Source organism: Microtus pennsylvanicus, chromosome 2 (genome assembly GCF_037038515.1).
Source record: "Microtus pennsylvanicus isolate mMicPen1 chromosome 2, mMicPen1.hap1, whole genome shotgun sequence".
In the NCBI taxonomy this organism is placed as follows: Eukaryota; Metazoa; Chordata; class Mammalia; order Rodentia; family Cricetidae; genus Microtus; species Microtus pennsylvanicus.
This window is the reverse complement of record NC_134580.1, coordinates 126,871,251-126,895,084: the sequence shown is the minus strand read 5'-3', so window position 1 is coordinate 126,895,084 and position 23,834 is coordinate 126,871,251. Positions and strand designations below refer to the sequence as shown.

At 45.3% G+C, this 23,834-nt stretch overlaps 1 protein-coding gene across 2 annotated transcripts in view; it reads left to right on the top strand.

The window, feature by feature from the left end:
- Positions 1-7,323: 7,323 nt before the first annotated feature.
- Ninl (ninein like) overlaps positions 7,324-23,834 on the top strand; it is a 59,834-nt gene continuing 43,323 nt past the window's right edge. The window contains exon 1 of one of the 2 annotated variants that reach the window (XM_075962429.1): positions 7,324-7,496. The gene's annotated coding sequence lies outside the window, so the exon portion shown is untranslated. The remainder of the gene's footprint in view (positions 7,497-23,834) is intronic. The other variant, XM_075962430.1, reaches the window with a different exon arrangement.

Below are 23,834 nucleotides of genomic sequence, written 5' to 3'. Positions count from 1 at the left end.
AGAAAACATAATACATGTTGGTATTCCTCTACACTGTTGGTAGGAATTCAAATGGGTGCAGCCTCTATGGAGGTTCCTCAAGAATCTGAAAACAAAGCTGGATGTGGCGGTGCACACCTGTAATCCCAGCATTTGAGGCAGAGGCATGAGTATTTCTGTGAGTTTGAAGCCAACCTGGTCTCATAGGTAGTTCCAGGTGAGACCTGGTCTCACAAAAACAAACAAACAAACAAAAAAACCCTATTGTGTTATCCAGCTATATCACTCCCGGATATATGCCCAAAGGAATCAAGTCACTAAAAACCAAAAATACTTGTGTATCCACGTTTATTGCAGTTCTTTTTCTTGGTAGTCAAGATGGAACCAACCTAAATGCTGAAAAGTGGATGGGGCTATAAACCATGGTGTTAAGCAAAACAAGCCAGACTCCGACAGAGATGTTTTGTCTTATATGTGCAATGCAGATTTAATTTTAATAATGTATGTGGGACTTGGGAATAGAAGGGCTACTGTGGTGGGGGAGAGAAGTGAGGAGAGTGCAAAAGAAAGGACAATGAGCTGGAGAAATAGCTTAGTGGTTAAGGATAATGAGGAAAGCAAATACCATGTTTTTCTCATGCAGAATGTGCATTTAAATATATTTACATACGATGTGAAGGAACATGGATTATTTGCAAGAAAGATGAACAGTAGGAAGAGACACATTAGAGTAATGAGAGATTGGATATGAGTGGTAAAATAATACGTATGTAAAAATACAATGAGAGCCATTAATTTATACACTAAGATAATTTTGCAAAGAAATCCTAATTTAAATTGGAGGCTTCAGTATGAGCTCATTTATTTAGCATAGAGTGTATATAGTTAGTGTAGGTTGGTGTGAAGATGATAGCCATCTCAATAACCACACTCACTCTGATCTTTGTTTCTAAACCTGATTCTGCAATGAAAAATCAAGGCTTTTTTTAAAAAATATTTATTTATTTATTATGTATACAATATTCTGTCTCTGTGTGTGTGTCTGCAGGCCAGAAGAGGGCACCAGACCTCATTACAGATGGTTGTGAGCCACCATGTGGTTGCCGGGAATTGAACTCAGAACCTTTGGAAGAGCAGGCAATGCTCTTAACCACTGAGCCATCTCTCCAGCCCCTCAAGGCTTTTTAAAGACTTGGCCTGATGCTAGTACTGAGACAAGGAAAATATAAAGTGCACAAAATTGAGAAACACCCTCCTAAAGGGAAAAAAATGAGGGCATCTAAAGTGAGCATTTTGAATGGGTCCCTAGTGGCTACAGCTGGAATAATTTGAACTATGAAATAACAGCCTTTGATTCTAATCAAGAGTATAAAATAAGTATATAGGCGTCCGTGCTGGCATAATAAATGATTAAAAAAATAAATGAATTGGGAATAAGAGATAGGCCTTCCTTATAAAGAATACTAAATAATATATGTAAATAATTCCCCCTCCAGGAGAAGGAATTTAATCCTCTCCTAGAGGGTGGGCTGGATTGCTAGCAAAGAATAGAATATGGAAAGCGACCTTTCTGGCTCTTTCCCCAGCTAAAATGTCACATCTGGTTACTTCCTGAGCAGTTTTACTGATAACTCCATCACTGGCATTATGAGCCCAATATTTCCTTCCCTATCTTCATTATTTGGCTCACGTGGCTTCTACCAGTCAAGTTCAGATTCTCCGATTGACCTTTGGAAGTGTGCAGAACAATTCCCACATCTGCAAAGTGGGTCACTTGAGGGAAGAAAGCTCAGTTCTGCAGACAGTCTGATCTGTGTGATTGATTCAGGACAGCTGCTGCACAAGAGACACCGGAGCAGATGGATTTACCAACGTAAGGGAAATTCATTTAATGAATATGAAGCCTAAGGTAAGAGACCTGAACATTCGCATACTGTTGTGTTGGAGAGGATTCATTGCCCTCAGTATTCGCTTTCTTATTTTGCAGTCATTCTGAATAAAGACTCTGTATTAACCAAGTGTGGTGGCAAACAGGCTGGGAAGCAGAGCAAAGGATCGTGAATTTGTAGCCAGTGTAGAACACGGAATGAGACATTGTTTCAAAGCAGACAAACCAGCAAAAATACTAACATAGCCATAAAGCTTGCATGCCTGCTCTCCTGGCTGCTGGATTCAGTGTCTGTTCCCTGTTCATACAGAGGACTGTGATCTGTGAGTCTACTTCTAAATAATTAACTGGTTATTATACCCAATTCTAAACTAGTGTGGGATTACTTTATAGCATCCATCTTCAATCTTCCTTTTTATTTAGACAGAAAAGGGGAGGTGATGTGGGATTCCCCTCTGTATGCTATGAATATGTTTTATTGCTATTTGTTAGTAAAGAAGCGGCTTTTGGCCAATGGCTTAACAGAGTAAAGCCAGGCAGGAAATCCAAACAGACATATAGAGAGACAGTAGGTGGGGTCAGGGAGATGCCATGTAGGTGCTAAAGGAGAAAGATGCCTTCCTGCTAGATAATAACCAGTAAACCACAAGCCTCGTGGTAAAATATAAATTAATAGAAATGGGTTAATTTAAGATATACAAGCTAGCTTGCAATACGCTTAAGTGATTGGTCAAGCAGTGCTTTAATTAATACATTTTCTGTGTGATTATTTTTGGCCAGGAACAAACAAACAGCCTCCGCCTACAGTGGTAGGCTGTGTATAGAATTCCAAGCTTGAAATCCCAGTATTTAAATAGCTGAGGCTAGAGAATTCAAATTCTCAGGCCAACCTGGGCCATATAGCTATGCTCGTGTTAAAAAAAGCAAAGCCAAAGAAAAATAATTTTTAAGAAAGGAAGGATCTAGTCTAAGGTGGTTAGATCACTGTGGCCACTGCCCTCAGAAGATGGTGATATTGTTCTTGTGGGTTCCTGGTTAGTTCTAGCAAGAGTAGGCTAAGATTAGAAATCCTTTTCACTGCTTGGTGGTGGTGGAGCACACCTTTAATCCCAGCGCTTAGGAGGCAGAGGCAGGCGGATCTCTGTAAGTTTGAGACCAACCTGGTCTACAAGAGCTAGTACCAGGACAGGCTCCAAAGCTTCAGAGAAACCCTGTCTTGAAAAAGAAAAAAAGAAAGGAAGGAAGGAAGGAAGGAAGGAAGGAAGGAAGGAAGGAAGGAAGCCTTTTCACTAAAAGATAGACGAAAGTGAAGAAGGAAGTTCTTTTCCCTCCCAAGTGAAGGAACTGAAAGTTAGGGAAAATCAAGTTCTCCCTGATCACAGAGCCATGAAGATAGATGGTAACACATTTGTGTCAATTGTGGAGAGAAGGCAACAAGCTCCAGATGAAACAGGCAGTGGAGAAACTCTTACAACAATGTTGTTACAAAAGTTGGTACCCTGACAGGACTGATGAAGAGAAGAAAGCGAATGCCCCCCCTAGCTTCTGAATATGATGCTTTGGATGTTGCCAACAAATATTCTGCTAGCTTTGTGAATCCAGCTGGCTAATTTTAACTACACATCTTTTTTCACCATTAAAAAAAGAGTTTGAGGGCTGGAGATATGGCTCAGTGGTTAAGAGCATTGCCTGCTCTTCCAAAGGTCATGAGTTCAATTCCCAGCAACCACATGGTGGCTCACAACCATCTGTAAAGAGGTCTGGCGCCCTCTTCTGGCCTTCAGGCATACAGACAGAATATTGTATACATAATAAATAAATAAATATTTAAAAAAAAAAAGAGTTTGACACCAAGTATGTGAAAAAGCATGGCCAACCCTAGTCAGGAGCACCTAATCTTAGATCATCAGTATTCGAAACTGTGCTCAATTAAACTCTTCTCTTTATAATTACCCAACTGCAAATATTTTTTATATATCAAAAACTGGACTAAAGCAGCATCTTAGCTAAACTATCGCTCCATTTCATCCCCCTCATGCCATGTCCTCCAGCTACTAGACTACCAAAAAGGAAAAGAAAGAAGGAAGGAAGGAAGGAAGGAAGGAAGGAAGGAAGGAAGGAAGGAAGGAAGGAGAGTGTGGTGGCATGTACCTATAATCCTGATATTTGGAAGGTTGAGACAGGAGGATTACCAAGTTCCAGACCAGCCTGGCCCAAATAGAAAGACCGTGTCTTACAAAAGGAGGAAAAGGAGGAGGAGAGGAGGAATGATCAATCAGGAAGAAATCACACAGTACAAGCCAACTGATATCAAAAATAGTGGGCAAGAAGGCTGGGTGCAGATGTAGCTAAAGGGAGGGAGGAAGAGAAGGATGGAGGAGGGAGGAGAAAATGTAGGCAGGAAGTCATAAAGTCATCATCGACTGGGAGGAATCTCAGTGATAGAGCACATACCTATCATACACATGGCCCTGGGTTCAATTCCTGACACCTGAACCAAATGTCACTCATATCAAATGGTGAAGAAAGAGATTTTTTTTTTAGAATGGCAGATTGCTCAAGAACACCATGAAACCTTTGTAGTGGTTCTGTCATTTCCTCCTCTGGTTCAGTCGGGAACAAAAGGACAAAATTCAAAGAAGAAGATATGGTCCGAGGACCAGAGAGAAATTCTGTTAGTGCGTCTCACTTGATCATACCTTGAGAATGCAATGTTGAGACTGGAGATGCAGATCAGTTCGAGCACATGCTCAGCCAGCTGCAGGCTGTAAGCTCATGCTCAACACCAAACTAAATAAGTCAATTAATAAATTAATTAAAATTAAATAAAAAGACAAAAGAAAAGAAAATAGCAATATTAGTTCAAGAGTTTACTGAGTTACTGCCAAAACAACTGCGTTAAATGGAGGGAGAGCTGTGGCCCCCACACAGACAACTGATAATTTTAAAATGAATGTGAGTCAGCCATGCTGGAGAGTGAGCCGCCCAGTTGCTCAGCATTTCCTGAGCGAGAATAGATAAGGTACCAGCCTGGGCTGCTAAACCCATAGACTCTGGGGCAGAAGCCTTGTTTCCTAGATCCTTGGCTTTAAAATGACACATTATAGCCACAAATGAAAGGGGATCCCACTTTGTCCCGTGACAATGCAACTTTTGTTGTTGGGAAGGTAAGTGTCATCTGCCTGTCAGAGAGATTTGAAAGGGAAAAATGTATATCTCTATCAGGAAAAGCAACTGTCTCTATGTGGGAAGTCAGGTAGTCTCAGAACCTGATCTGAATGCCACTCCTTTAGTGACGGCTTGGGAACATGTGTTCTAACTTTTTTGTTAAAAGAAGAAATAGGGGGCTGGAGAGATGGCTCAGAGGTTAAGAGCACTGGCTGCTCTTCCAGAGGTCCTGAGTTCAATTCTCAGCAACCACATGGTGGCTTACAACCATCTATAATGAGATCTGGCGCCCTCCTCTGGCGTGCGGGCATACATCGAGGCAGAATGTTGTATATATAATAAATAAATAAATCTTAAAAAAAAAGAAGAAATAGGAAGTAATTATTGTTTAAAACATACTTCCTTCTGGGGCCTGTACAGTGGCTTAGCTTGACACGGATGTTGCAACTCCAGGAAACACACGTGACCCCCCCCTGTTCACTGGCTAAATTGATTAAATCACCTTTAGAAATCAAACAAATAAAGTGTTCACAAAAAGAAGACCCACCAGGATGTGATGCAGTTGGGAAGTGTGGATTAGACTAAGGAGTATAAGAGAGACAAGACTGACTCATACTCTTTCCAGAGCAAATCTAGAGGACAGTTCAAGCATTGGTATTTTTAAATTTTAAATTGTCATATGGAGGGCCTTATTCCCCTCACATGAGAGTTGGAGCAGGTACGTTTCCCACATATTACCGGCTTGGTTCTAGTCTGTGGTACTGTGGAAGCAATAGACCTTAGCACCAAATCTTCTGGTCATTGAGGAGGTGCCCGGAAGGGATTCTGCCGCTACCCACTCCCACCCCATCCCAGCTTTGATGTGGTGTGAACTAAAACCTCTAAAATTGAAAGCCCAAAGAAACCCTTTTTTTTCATAAGTTTTATCTCAACTAATTGCTGTAGACAGGGAAAGTGAGCAACATACCCTGTTTCTCTCTGGCTAGGAGCCACTGCTGTGACGGCTGATTTTGGTTGCTGACTTGACCGGATAGATCATTTAGTTCATCTCCCTACAATGGGTATTTTTCTCAACTCCACTTCACAGATGAAGGAAGTGAAGATCCCAAGGACCATATAACTGGATGGTAAAAAGTCGAACATTCACTAAATGGCATGGTGATTCTCACTAATACCAGGCTTGCACTCTAACAGTACATAAAAACCCAGAGTGTAGCCGGGTGGTGGCGGCGCACGCCTTTAATCCCAGCACTCGGGAGGCACAGGCAGGCAGATCTCTGTGAGTTCGAGACCAGCCTGGTCTACAAGAGCTAGTTCCAGGACAGGCTCCAAAACCACAGAGAAACCCTGTCTCAAAAAACAAAACAAAACAAAAAAACAAAACCCAGAGTGTAAGGAGATAGAACGTATAGTCTTTTTAAAATATTTTAAAAGCTTTAATATTGTGTGAATGTGTGTGTGCATGATGCTTGCATGTGTGTGTGTCCAGAGGAGCATTACCACAGTGTGTGTGTGTGTGTTCTGAAGAAAGCGGAGTAGATGTATGTGTATGGGTGTTTTGCTTGCATGTATGTCTATGCACCACATGCATGCCTGGTGATTGAGGAGCCCAGAAGAGGGCATTGGGTCCCTTGGAACTGGAATTACAGATGGTTGTAAGCTGTCATGTGGGTACTGGGAATTGAACTTGGGTCCTCAGGAAGACCAGCCGGTGTTCTTCACTGCTGAGCCAACTCTCCAGTACTTCCTATCACCTTTTCATGGGGTTGGGGATTGAACTTGGATAATCAGGCTTGCAAGGCAAGTGTCTTTATGCCCCAATTCATCTCCCCAGTCCCAATAAAACACATTCTTCACAGCAGCAACTATGGCATAGCGCAATTGGGAACTTCATACTACAATCTAGAGGGAATCAGGGCCCTGGCTATATGCCCCACAGCTACACCACTGCCACAGGGTGTGCATAGCTGTCCAGTCCATCACTGGCTGGGACAAGTTATGACACATCAAAAGGGAAACAGCCAAAGTATGGCTGATCAGAGTATGGAATGGGCTTTTTACAGGACCCTGGCTGCCTTCCATTCTGTAGAATTCTCCACCTGAAAGGACTTAAATAACTTGTTTTTTTTATGACACCCTATCTCCCAGAGACTAACTTCTTTACTGTATCCTTTTCTTCCTGACCAACTAGGCCCCTTGGTCCAGCTCCGCTTGCTTCCTTGCCCCGCCCCTAAGGCTCCGCCCTCTGACACCGCCCCTCCCCTTCCCTGGGGAGGCCCCGCGAGAACGAGGGGGCGGTGCCCGGAGGCCTTGGGAGCCCAAGGGAGCGCGCCGGGCGCCAGACACAAAGAGCGGCTGAGGGACGCGCGATTGGGGAGCCCACCCGGATCGCTTTGCAATAGGCTCCCGGCGTCCACATCGCGGACTCAAGACGCGGAGAGCGGAGCCTCCCACTCCCCAGGTGAGTAGGGCGTGGGGATAGGAGCTGAGGGGAGGGGAGCCGAGCGGGGCCGAGGGATGCCGAAGAGGGCCGAGCGGGGCCGAAGAGGGCCGAGCGGGGCCGCGGGGGTCGGCATCCTTAAGCTGCCGCCAGTACGTAGCGAAGCGGATTCCTGGAATACGGGCGCGCGCTAGGGAAGGCACACCGGAGTCCCGCTTTTCTGGGGTGCTCTTTGACCGGGAGGGGGGTCGGTACCGAACTCGTCGTGGGGTGCAGCCGCCGCCCCAAACTTTGACGAACTCGGAGCGCGTGTTGCATGAGCGGACCGCGCTTCCCGCCCTCGTCTTTTTTTGACGAGGGGAACCGGAGCGGGAGGCGAGCCCGGCCTGGGTCCGTGCCCACCAGTCCCCCTGGAAAAGCCGGGGACCGTGCTTGATTGGGAGCACCTGCTAGAGTTGCGCGTAGGTCTCTCCTGTGCCTCGTGAAGACGTCCTTGTGATCTCTGGTTGTATTATCAGTTTGCACTCAGTTGTTGAAAACTGGGACACCTCTCTGGGGCGGAGAAGCCTGTTGCATCTGTGTCAAGGTCGTCCCTGGCTACGCACCCCGTTCTGCTACTTGGCTGTGCACTTCCAAGACCGGTCCATCAGTATAGAGTGGCAGCGATCCCGTGTTTGAGTTCAGTCTAGTTGGCTTTTGAGTTCACAGATCCCACGGTGGGAGTCCAATTCATGGTTTCTTGCGCTCACACACTGTCAGCTGTCTACGCTACAAGATTTAGTCAAGCTTTGGAACCGGAGAGGCGGTCCCGAGAGGGCCCATGCAGAGGTCAACTGTTGCACAATGCAGGTAGCCGAGAGGGATGGTGATGTGTCTTCTTAGAGGCTTTTGGCTGAGATTTCCATGTTCTTGATATGGATTTACACTACTTTTGGAGGGGTGGGGGGAGAGGAAAAGATAGAAAGGAAATAGGTTTGTTCAACAGAACACTAAGCCAAGCAGTTTATGAACTGTACAAGAACAGGTGTGTATAAGAAGGAACATGCCAGTGAAGGCGGTTACAGCAGCAGCCAGCTTGCCCACCCTGTTCGTTTTGCATTAGTGGCTTAAACTACTACAGATCAGGCTAGTCTGTAGTCATTTGCCAAATGCTAACGCTTTAATGGAGGACAAACAACATTCGTGAAGGTGGTCCCAATAAGAACGAAAAAAAAAAAACCCTATCAGGGATGTCATTCCTGTAACCTTGTAATGTTTGTTACGTCCTTGTTATCAGTCTGATCTGCTAGCTTTGTAAGAGTTATTGCATGCAGTTTGGTGTCATGTGTAATGTTTACTTTTGGGGGTGCTGGGGATGGAGCCCATGGTCTCAGGAATGCCAAGCTCTACTTCTGAACTACATCCCCAACCCAGTAACAATAACAAGGATAAGCCGCTCTTATTCGTTCATGTATTTACTGTAACTGTACTTCTGTCGTGACTTTAGTTTTCTCTCCAGAAAGCTTCCTGTAAGACAGCATGCCCTGCTGTGCTAGCAGCAGCCTCAAGCATCTCGTGTGTGGAACTGGTTGAGAGGCCGCTCAGGCCTCTATTAATCATTGATATCTGAGCTAGTGTATGTGCATTCGGTGATGTTAGCATAGTCACGAAATTGGCACATGACTCACTTTAGCAAATTCAGTCTTCATGGTAAAGTAGGGTCTCTCTGTTACATAAAATGGAGAGTCAGTAAAAACTGGAGGAGGATGCTGCAACCCACGCTCCAAATTCATCTAAGTTTGGGGTGGCGGTTACAGCCCATGCTGAGTTTGGTACTGACCACCCTTCCTGGTCCAAGAGCACCCCAGAAAAGCGGGAACACTGGTGTGGCTTTCCAGTCCTTTTTTCGTTTGTTTTTTCCGAAACAAGGTTTCTCTGTGTAACAACCCTAGCTGTCCTGGCGCTTGCTCTGGAGAGCAGGCTAGCCTCAAACTCACAGAGATCCGCCTGCTTCTCCCTCCCTAGTGCTGGGATTAAAGGCGCACACCGCCACCACCCGGCTTGCCCCAGTGCTGATACTGCTTCTTTCTTTTCTTTCTTTCTCTTTTCAGAATGAGAAAATAGTAAAGCCTTCTCCAAAAACTTGAATGTGGGATAAGATGGTACAACACTGACTTAGAAAAAGAACACTTGATAAAGGAAAAGTTAGGATTTAAGTTTTAAAAATCTGTACAAACTTATAGAAAATGGGCTTTTTCTAACTCATTTTACTTTGCAGTTTGAAGACATGCCAGGACATGGGTGGCCTGGGGTTATTTGCTGATAGCCAGGTGTAAATCCCTTAGAATTTGCCTCTTTAGGAGTGTTCAGCAGAATTCTAACAGTAAAGTATGGGTTTGATTGTTATTTGGTGAGTGGCACACTCTAAATTTTCAAGATAATACATGTGACATTTGAGACGTGAAACACTTGAGGATCCCGCCTGAGCTCCTTCTTCCTAGCGTGGGTACCTGCCTTTGAGTATTACCGTGACTAGGTAGCTGTTAGCTACCTGTCCTTTTCCAGACTCAGTAAAGATCTAGAGGCAGGATATAAAATCTGGGGCACCGTCCTGGCCTCACAGCTGAACTCAAAGTTCCCTGGCCTGGAAGAGTTCTCTGTGCTTTGCTACCTTTCTGCTCATCACTGCTTGAGTGGCAGTGACTCTAGGTTTGGGTTTAACTCAGTCCTTGGCTTCAAATATGAATTAGAAATTCAGGCTCAGTGCCAGAAATTTGGTTATTCACAGCAGGAGGTCAAAACTTTGGGTCCTACTCTACCTGGAGTTGTTGGAGGGTGACTGCAGTTGCTCCCACCCCCATCCTCCTGGGTGACCTTGAGCCTACCACGTTCTGACAGCTGAAGTCTTCCAGGAACTGAGGGACCGTGTGGAGGCTATCTCCCATCTGTGGGACGCATCTCTAGCCCTGCACTTTCCTTTCTCTCTGGTATGGACTCACTGGCTCGGACTTAAGTGATGGAGAGCCTGTGAGACTTCTTGTTTCCCAAGGGCCAGTGTGTGGTCTCCCTTGCGTTCAAGTCATGTTTTGTTTCTCGACGAAACCAGAATCCTCTACATAATTTTGATTGCTCAAGTTTGAGAAGAGTGCTGGTGTGTATTACAATTTTTTGTGCATTGTTTTGTAGCTCATTAGAGAGAAATGGTGTTTTCTTTTTGTCTGACGTGCTACAGTCTCAAAGATCCCAGTTACCTTATTTGGGAATCTGCTTCATGTAATAAGCAATGATTTTGATATATTGGAGTTTCACTAAGGGGAGGGTCACTGTCTATTAGGAAAATCAAAAGCTCTGGGTTTTAAGTCTTGTAAGAGCTTTGCACATACAGATGTATGTCAGTTAAGATGTTTTAGCTGCCAGTGACAGGAAACCTAGTGTAGTACAGTGTAAACAAATCAGGAGGTGGGCAAGACTTCAAGGCATCAGTGGCAGCTGAGGGTACTTGAGTTACCCTTTTGCTCCTCTGTGCATAGCAGTATGCAGGGTAGATGCAAAGGTGCATCCTTTCTGCAAAGACAGAGTTGACCTCCATGACTCTCTTTAAGATCAAGGAGTTTGGTTATCTGCACATGCGTGCACTCGCACATTCGCACAAACAATAAAATCAATCTTGAAACAAAGAACAAAGAGTGGAATCTAGTCCATTGGAACTGTCAACAGCAGTGGGAGCTACAACTCAGGGTTGTGTCACACAGCCCGAGGACTCTCAGGGCCCGTGTGTTTGTGGCTGTGTGTGCTGAGTTCTGCGGAAACCTGGCTGGGGGATTTGGTAGGAATGAAGGAACGGCAGACCAACGTTCAGAAAGCTGTGATTGGGTGGGATGTGCTCACTGATGGAAACACCTCATAAGGAGGAGGGATTAGGTAGTCTCAGTAGGCCGTCGCTGTCTGGGAGCAGTCCTAGAGGAACGGGAGGAAGCTATGGTTTCCAGTTTTTGCACACACTGGCCAGTCTTTTCCTGAACCCTTGTGAACCCTTGGGCTAGGGGAAGGCTTTGTTATTCCTTTTTATTCCTCTGAGTGTCACCCAGGTAAGACTTTGCTTTCATATTTCTGAGTTATTAGGGTCTTTGACATGGCTGTGCCCATGTCAATAATACACATTCACCCAGGACTTCATTCTCTCTCTCTTTCTCTCTCTCTCTCTCTTTCTCTCTCTCTCTCTCTCTCTCTCTCTCTCTCTCTCTCTCTCTCTCTCTCTCTCTCTCTCAGTGTGTGTGTGTGTTTCTCAACAAAAGAAATTTCAGGATGAGTAAAGCAGTTAGTGTTGTTGAAGCAGAAAGACAAGACACACATGAAGAGTCAAGTGTGTAGAGGAACACACGGAAGTTCCCCAGTAGTAGCTGCTTATGTGATTGAGGGGCTTGATTCTGCAACTAGATTAGATGTTAGAGAGAGATGTGCTGGTATGGCTTTCTTTCTTTCTTTTGTTGTTTTTTTTTCTTTCTTTTTTTTTTCTTTTTTGAGACAGGGTTTCTCTGTAGCTTTGGTTCCTGTCCTGGAACTAGCTCTTGTAAACCAGGCTAACCTCAAACTCACAGAAATTCACCTGCCTCTGCCTCCCGAGTGCTGGGATTAAAGGCGTGTGCCACCACTGCCCGGCTATGGCCCTTTTTCTTATTTCATAGGAATCTGTCTTTGAAGGGAAGACTTTTCTAGGTACATAGTGCTACCTTGTGCCTGGAGAAGGGAGAGCTAGTAGAGATGAAGCATGGGTCACAGGGAGACTTACCTGTGTTCCGAGGAATGTGAATTGCAGGCATGGCCCACCAGCCACTTCAGCGATGTTGTTTAGACTGTTTCTGGTCCAGTGGAGCACGGCTCTTTACAGGTGATTTAGTCAGTTATGTCAAAATTCTTTGTGTCACTCAGCAAAAGACAGGAATTAGAATCAGGAGAGACAGGGAGCCTTGTCTTTGTGTCTCAAGGGTTTTCTGGCTTTCCTGGATGAGAACCCCTAGATGTGGGGTAGGTCCTGTGCTTGGAGGCAGGATGCTGTGGGAGCTTGGGAGAAACAGACTTTGGGTACCTGGTTCTTGGTGGGCTTGTGTAGGCCTCATTGCGGGAGTAGTGGGTGAGCTGTATCAGGTCCTATGTATGGCTTGATTATGAATCTGTCAGAAATAGAGCCAGGGTTGCTGAGAATTTGGGGCTAAATTTTAGAGAGAAAGTGTATGTGTGTGTGTGTGTGTGTGTGTGCATGTGTGTATCAAGGTCAGAGGTTCTTGTCAGGTGCCTTCCTCAATCATTCATCATGACAGGGTCTTTCATTGAACCTGACACTCCTCAGTTTAGCTAGACTGGTTGGCAACCAGACTCGGATCCTTTTGTTGGTATGTTCACACATGGGCATCCCATCCCTTTTACTGTATACATCAGTCCTATGACATTCCTTTCTGTTCTGTCCACAACTCCTAAAACCTGCTGCAGGGAGACTACACCATACTCCTTGGCCAGAGCCAAAATTAAATTTACATATCAAACACACCCCAAGACACATCTTTATGAGAAAGGCATTTGCCATGAAGACCCTTCATCGGTGTGGCTTAGATAACTGATCCATCAGATGCACGGATCTCAGCACAGGAGAAAAACAAGGTGGTTTGAGGCTTCCCAAATATATAATTCTCCAGCAACAGATGAAAAAGGAAATGATATTGATGAAATGTCTGATAGCAGATTTAAAAATGAGTCAGGAGATTGCTCAGTGGTAAAGTGCTTGATGCTCAAGCGTTAGAGCCTGAGTTTAGATCTCCACATTCCACATAAAAGCCAGACATGGTGCAGTAAGAGTGTTCCCAGCACTCCTGTGTCAAGACAAGCTAGAGACAAGACTTCCAAAGTCACAGGACAACAGCTCGGTGTGTACAGTGTGAAGAGTCTTGAATCAAGCAAGGTGGAAGGGAAGGATGAGCCCCTGAGGTTGACTTTTAACTTCCGCATGCAAACATGATGTACACACATGCACCTGTGCTCGCTCCTGTACTGACACACGAACACAGACACAGAGAATAAGGCTTTAAGATTTTAAGAGGAGCTTCTTGATGCCGTGAGTAGGGTTAGCGCAGAGACTCCCGGAACTCAGAGTGATGCCGTGGGTAGGGTTAGCGCAGAGACTCCCGGAACTCAGAGTGATGCCGTGGGTAGGGTTAGCGCAGAGACTCCTACAACTCAGAGTGATGCCGTGGGTAGGGTTAGTGCAGAGACTCCTACAACTCAGAGTGATGCCGTGGGTAGGGTTAGCGCAGAGACTCCTACAACTCAGAGTGATGCCGTGGGTAGGGTTAGTGCAGAGACTCCTACAACTCAGAGTGATGCCGTGGGTAGGGTTAGCGCAGAGACTCCCGGAGCTCAGAGTGCTGAGAATAAGGGATTTCAAGGGCTCAGTCATAGATGGGACAGCTATGGCACCTCCTCTCTCCCTCGGGGTTCCAGAAACATTTCCCAGGATGATGCAGATTGTAAGAGCTGGGTAATGGGGAGGAGCGCCGAGAAGTGCTGTCTTCTGGACTTGACATGGCTGCTGCACTCCTCAGCGCAACAGCAGCCATGGCTAGCTGCATAAGCTAATCCAGCCCAGTTCTGGCATAGATGGGGAGTGCTCTCCGGGTCCCATCCCTTACCTGGGGTTACTGACAGCTGATAGTTACTAGAGGAGGGAGAATCATTCTGTTCTGAGCGTGTGGCCACTGGCGGATTTCTCGTGATTCAGTGGGTGACTCCACACCCATACACAGGTGGACAGCGCTTGCAGGGAGCTCAGAAAGCCCTGACTTAAGTATTGAACAAATGTGTGTTGTTAATATAGGCATAGCTTCATAAGGACCCCATAGGGTGCCCTCGAGCTCCAAGGGATGGTAAAGCTCTCCTCGGGGTGCTGTTGTGAGTGTCGGCAGTGTGTGCAGAAAATACCCACTCTAGCTTTCTCCCCCACCCATGATGCTTGCTTCTGAAGACTGCCCTCCTACCAAGGTTAACTAAACTTGTCTCCTTAGTTGAGCTGTGTAAACTCTGCCTCCTAGTTTATCTGTATGCGATACTCAGCTCCTGTGCAGGTGTATGCTTTGGCCCCACTTCTCTGTTAACTCTATCTAATAATCTGTTCAAACTTGTGGGGTGCTGAGGTTTCTCCAGCAGAGAGCCCAGATCCCTTGACCCCAGCCTCCTGTGTGTGCATGTGTTTATCTCATTCCCTTGCTGCCCCAGCCAAGTCCCGGGAACTGTGCATGAATGCGGCAATAATTGGGCTGAGTAGGTTAACAAACAAAAGGAAATTAAGCGGAAAGGAACCAAATTAGAGAGGATTTGGGGGGAGTGGAAGGGAGAAGTGGAAGGTGGGTCTGATCATGTTTCATTTTATCCAAATACAAAATCCTCAAGATTAAAGAAAAAGTATTAACATTTTGAAAGTGTCTGCCCTCCATTCACAGTGTCTATGACTCAGAAAACCCCTTGTATCCCCCTTATTCCACGATGGGCCTTCTTTATGATAGCATTTTTGAATTTGGGGCGCACCTCAATTGATGTTGTCTTTGCACCCATGAGATTTTGACTCTGTTTTTGTCATTTGCCATAGAATTAGTGGTCTCTTAGGTTTTTGTGAAGGGCAGTGACTTTCTGTGGTACAGGGTCTAAAGAGCAGGGGAAGATGATAGTCCTCTGAGGAGCATCATGTGTAAACATTTTCTGTCTCATGCCAACATCTGTGCCCAGTCTGGTCTCCTGCCTTGACTGTTTCACCCTTCACTTCCTACACACACGGATACTTTAGAGTTCTGCTTTCTGCCCCGAGCTTCAACCAGACATACCCCGGTATAGATTTGCTGAAGAATGGGGTCATGTTCAATGAATGCTTTAGCATGTGACTTCATAATTGTGCAAATACTACAGAGAGTAGGTACGCAAACTAAACCTACTACGGTGCCGCTGGGATCCATGTTAAATATGCAGTTTTTCTTAGCCAGTTCCTCCTGCCTCAGCCTCCTGTGCTGAGTTTGGTTCAGCTCATTTCTTGGAATAACTGGAACCCACCTGCCTGAGCCTCAGTTGCCCCATTTGTCAAGAGAAAATGGTTCCCAAGATAATGGATGAGGTAGCCTAAAGTTCTGACTTCTAGGACTTTCGATAGGAGTGCCTAAGTCAGAGTGAGAGAATGTCAGTGCACAGTAGGCCTACAGCTGTGTGAGCTTCTCTCTGGACCAGGTATGCGCCTGAGCTGTTCTGCCTCCTGGCTCTCAGCATTCCCTCCCAGTTCCTTTTCCTTACTTGCTATAAGTTCCTGGCGAGTTTGTTTTCACTGAGTAATTTACTCCTGGCCTCATGGAGCAGGTACTTTGTGCGGTATTTACAGTGTCCCTCCGTCTGCTGTCTCCCTGGGCCTCCTGCCAGTGTAGTGCTCGGAACTGTAGTTGCTTTAGACATTGAGGCCCTCTGTGTGTCTCTGCAATGTTTCCAACCCAAGTCTCATTTTTAGCGGTTCGGGATTCCTGCTTGGCTAAGGGGAAACTTTGTATCAGCCCAAGATTATAACTTGTTAGGTTATTTTGTTTGGCATGTCTTTTAAATAGCTACAGTAGAGAAATGAGTGATCATCTCTTTGCCTGGTTTCTTGAAGGGTTGTGTATCTGCATTTAGGATAACTAGTTTGGGGCAATTCTGAATCCCTTGGAGCCTTCCAGTTATTGGTGTTGGCCTTCACAGCAGGTCCATTCTTTAGAAGTAAAAATCCAAAATAGTAATGCTGTCCAGATTCTCTGGACTGTTTATGTACAGAGATTAAACAAAACAGTCAACAGTGTGCTATGCCTCAGGCTCCCCGTTGCATGACTGGAATTTCAGATAGGAAAGAGTAATTATGAGAAGAGTGTGTGTATGTGAACATTCCTGGGGTTTTCTGGTGAGATTTTTTTGGTTTTCCGAGACAAGGTTTCTCTATATAACAACCCTGCCTGTCCTGGAACTCGCTCTGTAGACCAGGCTGGCCTCGAACTCATAGAGATCCGCCTATCTCTGCTTTTCAAGTGCTGGGATTAAAGGCATGCACCACCACTACCCTGCCTGATTAGATTTTTTATAGGTTATACTATTTTATCCTCTTATTTCCTTTATAGCTAACGTGAGAAAACATTGCACCTGGGTTCTGGTGAAGAGAAAGCATCTTACTGGGATTGGGGTGTGAAGTGCCTGGTTGAAACTTTTTCTTAATTTGGTGAACTATTGGCATTAATGGCCTTTCCCTGTAGTGAGGGGTACTAATACAGATTCTTGCATGATATTAAGACTTTCCATTTGGTAGGAAAAGGAAAGAATTAATGTTCCTTGTAGTAATGAGCTGCGGGCTGTGTCCCACCGCCCAGCTCTCGGCCACAGCTAACTTATGCCCCAAAACAACAACACACAAATAGTATTCTTTTAAACACTGCCTGGCCCATTAGCTAGTGGCTTATCGGGAAGATTCTAGCCTATGTCCATCTTGGGTTGGAGCTTCTTCGCGTTTGTCCTGGAGAGGAGAGGCATAGCTTTTGCCCCACTTCCCTTCTTCCCAGCATTCTGTTCTGTTTACTCCACCTACCTAATTTTCTGTCCTATCAAAGGGCCAAGGCAGTCTCTTTATTAACCAATGAAATCAACACAAAACAGAAGACTCTCCCACATCAGTTCCTATATATTTTGGATATGAAATCCCTGTGCTTCATAGAAACGGTTTTAAAATGTTGTATTTTATGTGCACAAATGTTTTGCCTGGATGCAGGCCTGTGCACCAGTCTTATGCTTGGTGCTGTGGAGGCCGAAAGAGGCCACTGAATCCTCTGGAACTTGAGGTACAGGTATTGTAAGCTACTGTGTGGATGCTGGGAATAGAATCTGGGTCCTCCATAAGAGCACCCAGTGTCTTAATTCCTGAAACATTTTTTAGGTACGAAAAAATTCTTGATGTGTTTGTGCACTGTTGGTAGGAATGAGGAACTATTTTTTTTATGTTGGTTTTGTAACTGGAGTTAGGACTCATTTAATCAGCTCTATGGCCTCATTGCCAAGACTCATATTTGTCATCACTGGAAAAGTCCAGCCACTCGAGGGGCCAGTTGTTTGGGCAAGGAAAAAGATTTATGTAGGAAGTTAGTGTCTTGGCTTCTTTTCTGTCAACTTGACATAAGCTGGAGGTATCTGAAAAGAGGAAACCTCAATTGAGAAAATGCCTCCATAAGATCTGACTGTAAGCGTTTTCTTAATTAGTGATTGATGGGGGAGGGCCCAGCCCATTGTGGATGGTGCTGCCCCTGAGCTGGTGGTCCAGGGTTCTGTAAGAAAGTAGATAGAGCAAGCCAGTGAGCAGCTCCCCTTCATGACCTCTGCATCAGCTCCTGCCTCCAGGTTCCTTCCCTAGCTGGGCTTCTGCCCTGACTTCTTTCAATGTGGAAGTGTAAGCCAAGTAAACCCTTTCCTCCCAAACTTGCCTTTGGTCATGGCCTCATCACAGCAATAGAAACCCTAAGTAGGACAGTTATCATGGCAACCTTGCTGGCATGTTATGGGTATAAGGCCTGCAGAGGGAGCCAGGAAGGTAGGCTGCTGCAAGGTGCTTAGAAACTTTGGAAGGTCTGCTATTCCGACACCAGACAGGGCTGCTCTCTCTAAGTCAAGGGGGTTCTGGCCTCTGTGAATCTAAAGAAAAGTTTTTGATAGAAAGTTTTAGAACTCACATCTTTTTGGCTCCTTTTCTCTGGATTGGCTCCAGTGCAGTTACCAAAAGCTTCATTTCCCCATCAGGAGAAGATAACTGAAGGCTACTTCTCCCTGAAGGACAGGGGAGGCAGAGACAAGCAACTTCCTGTAGAGGACATGGGAGGTCTGTGAAAGGCAACTTCTTCAATAAGATAGTAAAATGCAGCTTTTCATTGTAACAGTCCGAGGATCGTCTACAGCAAAGCCAGTGGGAAAACAGTGTGTATAAGAGGTGTGTGTGTGCGTGTGGTGTGTGCGCGTGCGCGGGTGTGTGCGTGTGGTGTGTGTGCGTGTGTGTGTGCGTGTTGATGATAATATCAATGGTGCATCCTTATGTGTGACTGTGGAGACCAGAGGAGGACATTGGGTGGCTGGCTCTACCTGCCATTTTATTCCTTTAGAGCAGGGTTTCTCACTGAACCTGGAGTTCACTATAGAGGCCAGAGGAGGACATTGGGTGGCTGGCTCTACCTGTCATTTTATTCCCTTAGAACAGGGTTTCTCACTGAACCTGGAGTTCACTATAGAGGCCAGAGGAGGACATTGGGTGGCTGGCTCTACCTGCCATTTTATTCCCTTAGAACAGGGTTTCTCACTGAACCTGGAGCTCACTGGTGATTTGTTGATTTATCCCTAGCTAGACTTGTTGGCAGTGAACCCCAGAACCCTGGCTGTGCTTTTGGACCACATCTAGCTTTCATGTGGGTGCCGGGCACTTCAGTTCAGGTCCTTGTGTTTGCAGAGCTAAGGCTCTCACCCACCAAAGCATCTCCTCAGCTGGTGAACAGCCTTTAAGTCAACTGAAGGTTTTCCCTGCGACAACCTTGGACAAATTGCTTGCCTCTGTAGGCCTCAGTTTCTTCACCTGTCGGTTGGGAACAGTCTTGGTGACTCATGAGACTCCATGCATCAGTGCTTAGGAATGTGCCCAGGATATTCATGCTTAAGAAATGTTTTGTTTATCAAAGGTGATTTAGCAAGAGTTCCACCAAGTTTCAGCCATGGACTGAGGGGAAATCCCAGGACCTGCATGCCGAGAGGCAAGTGTTCAGAAACTCAACCTTTAAAGTCACTTGACTAAAACAAAAATGAAACAAACTACTTAGAATGGCAAAATATGTAGAAACTTAGGTCATTTAGGGAAAAGATTCTATTTATGGTTTTCTCATCTTGTGTTTGGGGTCCTTGAGAAATTAACTCCTTATTCTTGAAGTTAATTTCCTCTTTCTAGATTAAAAACATTTTATTTTAAATATTTATTTATTAATTATGTATAGTGTTTTGCGTGCATGCATGCTGCAGGTCAGAAGAGGGCACCAGATCTCATTACAGATGGTTGTGAGCCACCATGTGGTTGCTGGGAATTGAACTTGGGACCTCTGGAAGAATAGTCAATGCTCTTAACCTCTGAGCCATCTCTCCAGCCCAAGAAGGGGATTCTGGTTTTGTTTTGTTTTGTTTTTCGAGACAGGGTTTTTCTGTATAACTTTGGAGCCTGTCCTGAAACTCAGTGTTGTAGACCAGGCTGGCCTCTAAAAATTTTTTTTGGTGTGTGTGGGTGTTTTGCAGGCATGTGTGCCTGTGAACCACATGGTTGCAATGCCTATGGAAGCCAGAAGAGGGCATTATATCCCCAGCACTGAGTTACAGACAGTTGTCAGCTGCCGTGTGGGTGCTGGGAATTGAACCTGATTCCTCTGGAAGGGCAGTCAGTGCTCTTAACCGCTGTGCCATCTTTCCAGCCCCAGGGCTCTTTTTTTAAAAAAAAAATAATGTGGGTTATTTTTTAAGATTATAATTATATCACTTCTTCCTTCCCTTTGCTCCATCAAATCCTCCCATGCACTTCCCCTTGCTCTCTTTCAAATCATGACCTCTTTTGCTTTAATTACTGCTACGTGTATGTGCATGTGTGTGCACACGCTTATGTGCATGCGTGCAGCTCAGATCACTTTATCTGTTTTGAAGACTGGGTGGCTTCTCAACTTGTGAATTTAAGCCATGCCTCTTTCCTCTGTCACCTCCATGCCGCTGCTGAGCCATCAGGTGAGGCTTTAGTTTCAGACCCTTGGCATTCGGTTTGGAACGTCCATCTGGGCCTTTTAACATAGTTTCTTTCTCTGCCAAGATTCCTGGTGTGCATGCTTCCATGCAGAACCTTTTCCTCTACACTGCTGAGCGGCCACAGCAGCCCCAGGAGCTGAAGGCCACTTGGTTCAACCTCTGGATCTTCTGGGAAGTTCTCTGGATGTGTTTCTCTTGTTGTTTTTTGTTTGTTTTTGTTTTGTTTGTTTGTTTGGTTGGTTGGTTTTGGTTTTAGTCTTCCCAGACAGGATTTCTGTGTGTATCTTTGGAGCCTGTCCTGGAACTCGCTCTGTAGACCAGGCTGGCCTCGAACGCACAGAGATCCACCTGCCTCTGCCTCCTGAGTGCTGGGATTAGAGGTGTGCGCCACCACCGCCCAGCTGAGAGTGGTTTTTTGTTTGTTGTTTGACTCTGCACTTCTGGGATGGATTTTGAATTACTTCTTGGTTTGTGAAATGAGCAGCACAGATGTTGTGGGTTCTCTTCGTATTTCGTGGCAAACACTGATTTTTACCTTCACCGGGAAGGCGGCCCCAGCTTGAAAGCCGCCTTCTGTGCAGCAGCCTACGGCTCATTCCAGTTTTCGTTCTTAGCGGAGTGGTGGGAGCTGCTCCGCACAGGCAAGGTTTAGGGCCATCTAAAGAGTTAGGCAAAATTCGTCCATAGGATGTGAGTCTTTCCCTTCATGGGTTGTAACATGTAGTATTCTCCCATTTTCAGTTGCTACTATGTTTAGCTGTTAGTCTGTTTTGAGTTATTATGAGAGAATGCTCGAGGCTGGTTTTTTTTCTTTTTCTTTTTTTAAGAATAGAAGTTTGACTGGCTCATAGTGTTGGTGGCTCTAAGTTCAACCTCAGGTAACTTTATCACTTAAACCTCTGGTGAGGGCATCCTGGTAGTGACATCACAATGGCAGGTGCCAGTGTAGAGATCAACATGTTAAGACCGAAAGAGAGATTTAAAGGGACCAGGCTCACTCGTAAAAGTTTACTCTTTCAGGGACCTGCTGCGGTCTCACTAGAGCTGCACTAATGTCCTTTGGTGGCCTATCCCTTGTGAACTGTTGCCCTTACACTAGGCCCCGCCTTTTAGTAGTTCTGCCACCTCCCAACACTGCCCTACTTCGCACAAAACTTCCACATGTGACCTTCCGATGGGCACATTCATACCCAAATGACCAAAGTCCCAGATTTTTGACTTTTTTAGTTACTAAAACTCTTTAATCTATATCCCCTCCCTCCTTTCCTCGCCCCTATTTTTAAATATTAATTTAACTTAATTTTGTGTATATGGGTGTTTTGCCTGCATGTATGTATGTACACCACCTGTATGCCATGTTAGTTATAGTACCTCCAAGGATTTAGGATGCCATGAGGTATATACAGTGGGTGCTCAGCAAATGCCCATCGGTGAGTGAATGCTTTGTATTTTGCTTCTCCTGGCCCTTTAAAGCTTGAGACAGGATCTGGCTGTTTTGTTCCTGGGTTCCAGTGATTTCCTCGCATCAGCTCACTAGGTAGCAAGCAGATTGCATTGGCCTCTCTGTGGCTCATGTGCTCACGGTTTCGTACCTCTTTCCTGATCACTTACCCCAGCAAGTTACAAAGTTACAGCGCACTGCTGATCTTTTATTCTCCTGCCCAGCAGAGCATTCTCTTCATCCGAAGGTGAATTGACAGTTGATAAGTGCTGAGTCATCAGGCTGCGGAGCCCTGTGGACTTGGTTCACTCATATGAAAGAAGTACCCTGGATTCGACTGTCTCTGTGGCTCAGTGCAAATCATCGCAGATAGTCATCTCTATAGGATGAGGTTGCTGAGGTCTCTTGAGGCAGATACTGCTTACTGGTAATTGCCGGAAACTAAAAATAATGCAAAACATAAGGCCCTGGAGAATAACACAAGGCCTTGGAAACAAAACGACTGTAGAGCAAAGCAGGAATTGTGAGCCAGTGACTTGCTTCTGGTACATGATCTGGGGAAGAGCATAGTGAGCAGCCAGAGCCTTCTGTTCTGTGAAATGAGGTCGCGGCTGTCTCTACATTTTACTGCCTTGTGTTGCAGCTCTCAAAACTGCGTGTTCAGGATACTCAGTGCCTCTGTCCACCTGCTTAGAGCTATCCTTCAACATGTTTCTAAAGCTCTCTGGGAAGCACAGAGCTAGAAACACATCCTCCCCTGTGCCCTCAGCCCTCAGCAGCCAGTTACCTCTGCCTTCTAGGCAAGGGTGGACAGTCACAGCTTCCTGAGTCCTGCTTAGGTCCTGCTGATAGCTGAGATGAGTGTTATTAACTATTTTTGTTGTTATCCACATGGAAGGAAGGGCTGTGGATGAGGGGAGAGCCAGAAACTCAGGTGGCAAGCTTTAAGCCTTCACATGCCTGATGCCCACAGAGGCCAGAAGAGGGTATTGGATCCCTTGGGACTGGCTACGGATGGTTGTGCTCCACCATATGAATGCTGAGAACTGAACTGTGGTCCTCTGCAAGAGTAGCCAGTGTTCTTAACTGCTGAGTCGTGTCAGTTGTGGAAATTACTTTAACTATATAATGATGTGTTATATTTGTTTCTGTTGTGGAATATTAACTGTGTAAAGATGTGTTACATTGTTTATTTCGCATTTGTTTAATTATGTAAAGATGTGTTGCTGTTTCACTTTGCTTACCTAAGGCACCTGATTGGTCTAATTAAAAGCTGACTGGCCAATAGATAGGCAGTAACGGGATAGGTAGGGTTGGCAGGCAGAGAGACTAAATCTGTGAAAGGGTCTCTTTGATTGGATTACAGACCCCTGTGATTTTGAGATGTATTCAGTTTTGTATGTGTGTGTTTCATAAAACTTTATAGAAGGTTAGAATTTTTTTTTTGGTCAGGCACTGATTTATAGTGTACAAGATTTGTGATTTATATATTCAAATATAAACTTAGATCTGTATCTTCATTTATGGCATCTTTGTGTGTGTGTGTGTGTGTGTTGGGGGCGGGAGGGTGGATTATATGAACCTGAAGTGGCAGAGTGACATTTTCTCTTCCAGACTGTGTGTCTTAGTAGGTTGCCAAGGCTGGTCTTGAACTTCTGGATGTAAGTGGTCCTCCCATGTCTGCCTTCCAGGTAGCTATGAGCTACGGGGGTTTGCTGCCATGCATGATGATTAACCTTTTTTTTTTTTTGGTTTTTCGAGACAGGGTTTCTCTGTAGCTTTGGTGCCTGTCCCTGGTCTTGTAGACCAGGCTGGCCTCGAACTCCCAGAGATCCCCCTGCCTCTGCCTCCCGAGTGCTGGGATTAAAGGCGTGCGCCTCCACCGCCCGGCTTGATGATTAACCTTTGAATTCTAATTAAGGAAGAAAAAAAGTTAAATATAAGGTAGTTTGTTATACCATGCTTTGTGATTTCCAGGAGAAATGTCACTTTCCAAGGGAACGCCTATAAATATTGAGGTCAAAAAAGATGTGTGTGTGTGTTTTTTTAAGACATTTGAAAGAAATTTTACAGTCTTTGAAGTACGCCTCAAC